At 34.9% G+C, this 9543-nt stretch overlaps 1 pseudogene; it reads left to right on the top strand.

Moving 5' to 3' along the window:
• Window positions 1-3795: 3795 nt before the first annotated feature.
• On the top strand, window positions 3796-4479 carry LOC111552409 (annotated as a pseudogene).
• The last annotated feature ends 5064 nt before the right edge of the window (window positions 4480-9543 follow it).

The raw sequence follows: 9543 nt of genomic DNA, 5'->3' as shown, positions 1-9543 counted from the left end.
AAGGAGAGGCTGGAATCTCATAGGCCATGGAAGATGGGAGTGTCAAAATGGAGTGTTTGCTCATCCCTATCACATTCTTAGAGAGGTGGCAAAGTAATTGATCTGGAAATAAGTCAATAAGGTTTTGGTTTCCAATGACAAACACTGTTCCTGAAAAGTGAAAATAAGGAAGAAGTCAGATTTTAATGGGATAACCAGGACCTACATAGTATAACAATCATTGGCAACATTTTCAAGAAGTGTGATGATAAACAGAGGAAGAGAAAGAAGATATCTTTTAAAGAGAAGAAAACTCAGTGATTTTCAGTGTTTCTGTTCATTTATTTTACATTTAGGTATGTGAACTTTAAAGATTGGGAAGATGAGTATTTTGTTTAGAGGAAGGAGAAAGGGAAGCTTCTTGAAATTAAAGTAAAGGTTAATGGATAAAGTTCTCATCTAAAGTGAAACATCACAGAGTTTAAAATTCAGGATATTGACATTTAGGCAAGGAGCAGCTACATCTATCTCTAACCCTCCCTGATTTATGAAGTAAGATATCCTGATACTCTGCTGGGCCTGGTAGGAGGTGAAATAACCTACAGATAACAGGAACTCTCAGCTGGCATGTTTAAGATGAGACAAGGAGAGGTTAATTAATGGGATCAATCAAACACATGTAGGGAAGTCAAGACATTTTAGGCAGAGGAAATGATAAGAATAAAATGAAGAGCTTTTCATTTCTGCTTGCTATCTTCTTTCCATTAGTAACAGGTATAAGACAGGCAACATGGCATAATGGCTAAGAGCATGGAAACTTGATCTAGCACGAGATTGGATCCTGACTCTACCACTTATTATATGTCTAACTCTGTGATAGGTCATATGTAAACAGTTCCCAAGGACAGACTCATCTGATGGCTCCAAAACATATAGCAGCTGAGGGAATGAGCACAGTAGTCCTAATGGGAAATTTGGGTTGCATACTTTCTATGCTTGATTCTCCTAATCTATAAAAGTGGTTTTCAACCCATCTAGAAGGCAGAGGCAAGTAATGCTGCTAAACATCCTACAGTACATAGTAGTACCTCCCACAGCAAATAATTATCCAGCCGAAAATATCAGTAGTGCTAAAGTTGAGACATCTTAATCCAAAAAATGGAGCAACAATTGTTGTGTACCCAGCTCATAGAGCTGTTGTAAGGTTTAAATATATTAACCCTTGTAAAGCACGGAGAATAGTGCCCAGTGTTTAATGTACACAATGAAAGCCAACTAATACAAAAATAATAATGACAATGATGATAATGTCTCAAATTCTATCCTATATTACTTCTTAAAAGTACATGAAATTCATCTCACCATTGTGCCCATGTATAAAGATAATTCAAGAGGTACATATCTATGTGAGTAAAGAAAGCTTCTTAGACAATTTAACTGATGTAAATATTTCTGGTTAAAAAGTAAAATATTATTTAGGATAGCCATTGTTTTAAGACAAATAACAAACTTAACTACTTTTGTTTTCTCATTGAATTGTCCAAACATTTCAATGATAAATATGTTCATTTTTTTCTTGTGACAGAATATTTGATTTTATTTAGAAGTAATATGTATTTGTAGGAAAAATAACTGTGTTGAATTTTAATACAGGAAAATAAATATGAAACCAACACTTGAGCAGAGAAAAATATGCAACCATGACTATAAAACTAATGATGGTTATTTTCTTTCCCTACCCAGCAACAGAACTTATATTTTCATTTCCTGTCATTCATTCATTCTTTCAAAACTTGTATAGGATAGAATCCCCTCAGCTGCAACATTAAAAAAAAAAAAAAAACAATTAAAAAAAGAATAGTTTCCATTTTAGTTTACTTAAACATGTAAGTTTGTGTTGTTGCTTTGTTTCAATTTGTTTCTTTGTTTTATCTCAGATATCAAGAGTTCCACCAATGCCGCCCCGGTTACAATAGGTTAGGGTTCTGTTTCCATTTGTCTTTTGTTTTTCATGGCCCCATCTTTCTTCTTTTTTGGGATTCATTATCAGACAAGTAGAAAAAAGCTAAGACACTTCTTGAGTCTTTTAAAGGTCCAATATACAACAACATCCAGAGATAGGAAAAGGGTTTTTACTCTTATTGAAATCATAACACCTTGACCAGAAGTTCTCCTTCCAGCAGATTTTCCCTTTTAACTCATTGACTTATGAATAAACAAATCTATTTCCAACAGAATTATGCCATCACCAGTTTAGACAAATATGGCTTCTCTTCTAAATAAATGTTTTCCCCGAATAAATGTCTATGAGGCAGAGAAGACTATTTTACTAAAGCTGAGATTATCTTAGGAAAGAATAAATAGAAAAGATAGACAAGGGTTCTGTATCACTTCATCCTATACTTTAATGTGTACATGAACCATTTAGAGATCTTGATAAAGTGCCAATTTGGAACCAGTAGTCCTGTAGGTAATCTTAGATCCTGTGTTTCCAATAACTTTCCAGTGATGCCAATAATCCTGGCCTCTGGACAATAATTAGAGTAGGGAGATGTGAGAACCTTCATTATGTACTTACTCTGCATTTGGTCTTTACTGGTACTTGAAATGCAAAGTAAAATAATCATGGTCTCTATCCTCAAGGAAATCAAGACTAATGGGGAATTTACAGTGTAGGAAAGAAAAATACACAAATATACCATTACAATCTTGAAATTTGAAATATGGTTATACTTACACTCTCAATATAAACTAAGTTGATATTTAACTCTTATGGATTACATGGTAATGTAGTCACCCCACAAAACTATTTAAAAGCATTAAGTCATTTATTCCTATTGTTAATTTTAATAGATGTGATATGGAGGTAAACTCTATATTTTATCTCTACATCTTTAGGTACCGAGATATAGTGAGTACTTTAAGTTTATAATTTATAGCTTCTCTATTCACCTAATTATTTGAAATTACTTATAAAATTATTTCTGATGTTCTCAAATATTTTGTAACAACAATGTACTTTATTATGATAAAAATAATAGGTCTACATATTCATGGAGTTTTTTTTTTAAACTTCAGAATATAAGAACTGGTCGTTGTATTAATTTAGATTCTCTGAGAAGCAGCCACCAAAATAAGATTTAATGAGAAAGAAATCTCACAGAGGAAAAGCCTGTGAGAGAAAATGGAGAGAGAGCTAACGGTTGCTTACAGAGTCATTAAACCAAGATACTGCTAAAAAAAATAAAATAAAATAAAAGAGGGAGGTAAATTTGAATCAGTTAGTGTGGCAGCATTTCAAACTGCCATGTAGATCTAAGGCAAGTTAGGCAGTTAGGCAAGGCAGATGAGTCCTCAAGTCAAAGTTATGCATCAGAGGACAGCTGCATCTCCCAGGAACAGGCCTGCGTTGGTATGCTGCCATACTCAGTCTTTGGTTGGGGATAGCCTGAGAGCTGTCCATCAGCACAAGAACCTATGTGAATTTCAGAGCACTGCTGCTAGGCCCTTGGACAGTTAAGCTCCCTGCAGCTAGAGACTTGAGAGACACATTCTCATGGTCATCCTGGTTATATCAAATAGACAGTGTCCTTCACAGAGCTAATAGAGCCAAACCAAGTTCCTTATATTTAAGTTTGTTCTACTCAGCCATAGACATAAAGTGACAATTGATCTAAAGGTGCTTTCTGATATCTTGAAAATAACTCCAAGAACAGTGTGAAGAAGAAAAGGCGAGAACACCCCCTGATCAATCAAAGCCTTCACACCGTTGCATCCCGTGCCCAGCGCCTACATCCAGCGATTGTCGCCACCACCATGCCCGAGAGAAAGGCTGAAGGAGATAAAGCCAAGGTGAAGGATGAACCACAGAGAAGATCCTCGAGGTTGTCTGCTAAACCTGCTCCTCCAAAGCCAGAGCCCAAGCCTAAAAAGGCCCCTGCCAAGAAGGGAGAGAAGGTACCCAAAGGGAAGAAGGGAAAAGCTGATGCTGGCAAGGAGGGGAATAACCCTACAGAAAATGGAGATGCCAGAACAGACCAGGCACAGAAAGCTGAAGGTGCTGGAGATGACAAGTGGAGTGTGTGCCTTTTTGATGAGTGTGTACTTCCGGTAACTATACAGTTTGAAATGCTATTATTATCAAGTTTTATAAAAATGCAGAATCTTGTTTTCCTTTTTTAAAATCTATGTTGTTAGCACACAGAACACTTCATTGCTATTTTAGATGGAAGGGGTGTATGTAAATAATAGAATGTCTCTGAACCTGGATTGATGTAGTGAAAATACCTTTCTCTTCTAGTTTTGAAGAAATTTTTTTTTTTTGACTCCTAGAAGGACGGATTCCCTGACTTTGCACACATGGTCACCTTGGCACAAAAGCCTTGTGGTATGGAAAAAGAAATTCATTTTTATGTCCTCACTCCCTTTCCATCTTTCAGCATAGACTTAACTCCCGTAAACCAAGACATCTGTTGGGACCTGACCCCCAATCCTTGGTAACCAGTGTGTCAGGCAATCTGGACTTCCAGTGATGCCACTGAGATGGCACCTGTCAAAAGAGTATTGGTTTCCGTTTCTAGGTTGTGGATCTTAAGATAAATTCTGCCATTTTCATTTCACTTCCTGAAAGTCAGGGTCGGCTCATGAAAAGTTGTCAAACAACATGCTAAATGTGAAATGTCAACCCTCACTCTAAACTTTCCCTGTTCAGAGCATCACATGAAGGCTTCATTGAGTTTTGTAGTGGCTTTCTGATATTTGGTAGTCCATTGAAGAAGGGAATTTGAAAGTTGCTGTATACTGTTAATGACTGTCTGCCCATGTCCTGCCTGGAATACAATGATTGTTTATGGAAAGTATCTTTAATGAAGATGAATACAGTTTGGCTTGGGAAAAAAAGAAAATAACTTCAATTTATCTTATTATGTACATAAGCAAAAATATTAGATTTAAAATTGCAGTGTACATGGGACTTCTGGATGCTTTGTGGAATTCTCACTTTGTGAGAAGTTAGGTATTAAAACTGGACATGCTAAAGGACACATTTCAGTACGTTCCAGGAAAGCCTTAACATGCAAATTTAACACTACAGCTGCTTGCTACTGAATTGTGTAACTTGGGCAACACAGAAGTAGGAAAAGGCTAAAATGATGAAAATCACACCTGGAAGACTCCCAGTGTATTGTGTGACACACAAGCACAGAGCAAATATTGAGAACAATATAAAAAGTATAGTGTTTAATCCATTTAGAGATGAAATCTTGAAATTTATATACAACAGATATATGTGATGGTGTCATGGTCAATTTCTTTAGCAGTATTTATTACCTTCCTTTCATAGAAATTTCTATATTAAAAAATTAATTCAGGGTCATCAAAATTATTGCAGTTCCTTGAATTTTCAGTCACTGTTGTGATTTCAGTGGCATGTTCATTCAATGAAAGAGTGAGCAAGATGCTCAAATGTTATGAAATGTCAATGACTATATATTGTGAGAAGAGAATAACTAATTTAGCAAAGCATCAAGACTTGGCTTTAAATTATTGCAACTGTCAAGTTCCGAGAAGAAAACAACAGCTTCCCGGTGCCTACATTCAGGAATGGGGTTGTTCTGCAATCAAGATATCTGGGCAACCACAAGTCAGAAACAATTTTTCAAAGAGTAACTAGTTTTTAAAATGTATTCTGTAGTAGCAAATCAAATAATCAATTTTATTAGTGGATTAATGTGGAACAAACTTTTGGTTTGTCTTCATGCAATTTATATTACAAAACTAATCAGTTCAACAAAATATGGGTACTCACTGTTATGGTCAACTTCTTTCATGGCTGCATAGTATTTCTGGAAATATGTACTAGGATAAATTGGGAGCAATAAACAAAATTTTATTACTTTTATTTGAAGTAAAGTCTTATGAGAAAAGCATTACTTTATCTGCTCCAAAACATCAACATTGTGCTTTTTGATGGTTAGTAGATTTAATAAAAAGCTAGTTGTTTCATGTCATAGTTGAGCAAAGTCAACTAAGAAAGTTAATTGAAAAGATTTCAAGTCTTGGGGAGATAAAGAAAAGTTGAAACAACCTAGTTTGAAAGTTGAATTTAGTGTGTTAAAATTTCAAAAGCAAAACATTTTGTAAAACTTTGAGAAAAAAATATAGTTTAGAACTTAAAAGAATAAATTTATGCTTCAGAAGTTTTGAAATACTATGGAAATATACTATTAATAAACAGTATACTCCCACAATTATTATCACAAATATAATATACCCAACAATCAGGATAAAATTCAAAGATTGCTCTTAGGAATTTGAAAACCTCTCACAATTACTACTAAAAGGAAAATCAGTGTGCTTTTAGAATATAATATTTTAGAAAATTGCTTATAAATATTAAAAGAAGCATGTGCAGTAGCTTTCTTTGTCATAAATTAGAAGAGGCAGTCTCATATGCTTTTCAGTTTACATTATTGCTTCCATTTAAATCCTGAGCAGTTTTTAGAAAAAAAGGTTAAAAAGAGCTGCTTAATGGTTGAAAAGTCTCTATGACAGAGGTAACTGAATTTTAAAACTGACTTCTTCAAGTCAAAGGGCCATAGGAGATTATCTCAACTCTTTTGAATTACAAATCTTTTATTGAAGGTCTCTGACACAAGGACTCAATTGAAACTTTTCAAAAAAATATTTAAAGTTTGTAAGCAGATGTAATGCTAACATAGAAGCATGACTGAGAGCTTATCCTTTCCCCCTCATCTTTAAGGAAAATATGAAACAAATTTGCAGAAGAAAATAGCAGATAGCTTCCTCGAAGGCAAATTTTCATTCCAATTTTACTAGATCTTAGCTACAGTTTGCACAATTCACTTCTGATGTTTTATGCTAAGCACATCTGTTGTTAGTAGCTGGAAGACAAGCAGGCTCATTTTTTTAGAAGTCTATATAAATGGAAAAGAGTAGCATTATGCAAAGGCTTTTATAAGTATCACTTAGGATAAAATCAGAGCTGTTTAGTCCATGTAAGCATATTCAAGAAGAATTTGTCTCTCAGCCTCAAAACAGATTTCTGTAAATTATTTTACCCTAAGAGATGTGAATCCCTCTTGTGGATTAAAAATAGAACACTTCACAAAAATTTAGATTCCAATAATCAGGTACCTACACACTATAACAAACTAAATAAATAATTAGATCAATTGAAGTAATTTAAAAAGTAAATTTCAGTTCCTTGGTTACATTATTTAACAAATTTGAGGGATATTGCAGTAACTAATATATTTAACAAATAAGAGAGAGAATAAAATATACCTCCAAAATAGGTGTCATTACTTGCTGTAAATAGTATTAACTAACTCAGAAAAGTACCAACTTTTTTTTTAATAGTAAATTCAAATAATATTGGAGGGCTGTGTGTGTGGGGTGTGGAGTGGGGAGCGGTATATGACTTAGCTTACATTAAATATGTTTGCCTGCCACAGATCTTCAGAACAAGGTGAATCGGTCTCTTCAATACTCAACATATTCCACTATTGTAAGCCTCTTTAAGAAGGTACTATTTAAGTTTAGAACCCAATAATTACAAGGAGACAGACTCATGAGGGGAATAAGGTATTATGGAGAGGAGAATCATTCTAAGCAGAGGAAAAAAAGTCTTGCAAAGGTCCAGGAGCAGGAAAGTGGTTTGCACTTGCAGGTTTAATAAAGGGCAATGTGGCTAGGCAATGGCTTTCAAAATACTTGACCCTCACTCACAGTAAAAAAATTAATTTTACATTGTCACCTAATACACACCTAGAGACACCAGAGACACAAACTTACGCATACATAGCTTAGAGTTTTATGAAGCATTATTCTCTTATTACATGTTATGCACTTTTACTTTTGTTTCTATTCCTTTCTTTAATTTTGTTTTGTTCTCTCTTTCTCTCTCTCTCTCTCTCTCTAGTTAAACACAGACAGGCCCCTGAGTTGACTTCACAACCCACAGATGAGTCACCTTGCAGTTTGTAAAACAAAGGAATAGAGAAGAGTGTGGTAGAGACTGATATAACATGATGCGGTCAAAGCCAGCAGATGCCAGAGGGGGCAGGGTGTGTAGGCCACTAAAAGGGGTTTACTATATCAGCTAAACTAGGATGCCAGACTTAGCAAATAAAAATAGAAGCTGCCTAATTAAATTGGGATTTTAGATAATTACTTTTGGTGTAATTTGTCTCATCCAATACTTGTGCAATAATATAATACTTAAAACATAACACTTGTCCTATGTTTTGTCTAGCAATCCTTTTCTAAGGGTGACAAGATGACATTATAAAATTTTATTTTAGAGTGATTAATGGAGAGATAAATAATCTGATCTTTTAAAAAAGTGCCTCAAGTTGCCATGGGGTGAATTATTAATAGTTAAAGAGGCAAGAAAAGCCTAGGTGGGCGGCTGTCATTAGAAAAGCTATTGTTTCCTTCAGGGAGTGGGACAGTGACCCAGAGAGCACAGAATGTTGGTTTCACATTATTTAGTACAGTGAGTTCCAGAAATATGCAAGGTTTCAGAGAAAAAAAAAACTAACTGAAATGTCTGCTTATTCTATACTAATATACTCATTATACAGTCTCTCAATTGTAATATTTATTTCTCAAAATAGCATTAATTAAAATATTATCCAGATAATAAACACAAACTTTTACAATTCTAATAATTAAAGAACATTGTTCTCCCCGCTCCTCACACTCAGCCAACCTGGCTCCACCGAGAAGGACCTCCACATTCTTGCAATGCTCTGGGACTGAAAGTTGGGAGGTTGGTACATGGTTTCAACCCTAAAAAATGAAAATGGCTCCCCGAACTGTGAAAAATAAATTTCTGTCTTTGTAAATGTAACAACACCAAAAATGTAAAATGAACCCAGACTGATAATCACCAAGACCTCCTTGGAACAGCTTGTGAGACTGTGTTAGTAGATGCCCCTGAGGTTTGGGGGACAGTTTTAGAATGGAATTTTTTATGAGGTAACATGTCCTACAGATAAATTATATAGTGGTGTCTTGATTCAAATCCTTTTGGTTTAAATTATCTTTATATAATATTGACAAAATCTTGTTAGATGTCTTGGCTTCTTAGATGATATGTCAAATCATAGCTGTACATTTAGTACAGTAAGTCACATAGTCATTCAAATGTTTATTTTACCTTTTAGATTGTTCATAATTCTTTTTTCTGGCTTTTATGTTCAGCGGTACATATGCAGGTTTGTTTTATGGGTAAACTCATGTCAGAGGGGTTTATTGTACAGATCATTTTGTCACCCAGGTACTAAGCCTAGTACCCAATAGTTGTTTTTTCTGTTCCTTTCCCTCTTCCTACCTTCCACCTTCAGATAGGCCCCAGTGTGTGTTCCCATCTTTGTGTCCATGTGTTCTCATCATTTAGCGGCCTGTTTATCACATGTGGTATTTGGTTTTCTGTTCCTGCATTAGTTTGCTAAGAATGATGGCCTCCAGTTCCATCCATGTTACTGAAAACAAGATCTCATTCTTTTTTATGGGTGCATAGTATTGCATACTGTATAT

Source organism: Piliocolobus tephrosceles, chromosome 8 (assembly GCF_002776525.5).
Source record: "Piliocolobus tephrosceles isolate RC106 chromosome 8, ASM277652v3, whole genome shotgun sequence".
NCBI lineage: Eukaryota > Metazoa > Chordata > Mammalia > Primates > Cercopithecidae > Piliocolobus > Piliocolobus tephrosceles.
This window is presented reverse-complemented; position numbering and strand designations above follow the sequence as displayed.